The sequence below is a fragment of the Etheostoma spectabile genome, unplaced genomic scaffold, assembly GCF_008692095.1.
Source record: "Etheostoma spectabile isolate EspeVRDwgs_2016 unplaced genomic scaffold, UIUC_Espe_1.0 scaffold342, whole genome shotgun sequence".
Taxonomy (NCBI): Eukaryota; Metazoa; Chordata; class Actinopteri; order Perciformes; family Percidae; genus Etheostoma; species Etheostoma spectabile.
Window position 1 is genome coordinate 878,968 of NW_022605589.1, and position 515 is coordinate 879,482.

At 43.9% G+C, this 515-nt stretch overlaps 1 protein-coding gene and 1 long non-coding RNA gene across 2 annotated transcripts in view; both read right to left on the bottom strand.

Annotated features, from left to right (window-relative positions):
* tm2d2 (TM2 domain containing 2) overlaps positions 1–515 on the bottom strand; it is a gene marked incomplete at its 5' end in the record, with an annotated part of 14,784 nt that overhangs the window by 11,861 nt on the left and 2,408 nt on the right.
* LOC116686299 (uncharacterized) overlaps positions 1–515 on the bottom strand; it is a 14,713-nt gene that overhangs the window by 10,079 nt on the left and 4,119 nt on the right. The window lies entirely within an intron of this gene.

The window sequence follows — 515 nt, forward strand, 5'->3', positions numbered from 1 at the left end:
CCATAAAGACTCTTCAGCTGATCCAGAATGCTGCAGCACGTGTTCTGACAGGAGCCAGAAAAAGAGATCACATCTCTCCTGTTTTAGATTCTCTGCATTGGCTTCCTGTAAAATCTATAATAGAATTTAATATCCTTCTTCCCACCTACAAAGCTCTTCATGGTCAGGCACCATCTTATCTTAAAGAGCTCATAGTACCTAACAACCCTACAAGAGCACTACGCTCCCAGAATGCAGGGTTACTTGTGGTTCCTAGAGTCTCTAAAAGTAGAACGGGAGCCAGAGCGTTCAGCGATCAGGCTCCTCTCCTGTGGAACCAGGTTCCAGTTTGGGTTCGGGAGGCAGACACCGTCTCCACATTTAAGAGTAGGCTTAAGACTTTACTTTTTGATAAAGCTTATAGTTAGGGCATAGAACTGAATATTGTTAGGGAGCGAGGAGTTGCAGCGTCCGACTAACCCGCACCTGCTTCTCGTCATATTTGTCAGATTTATCTATCATATAATCAAGAATAT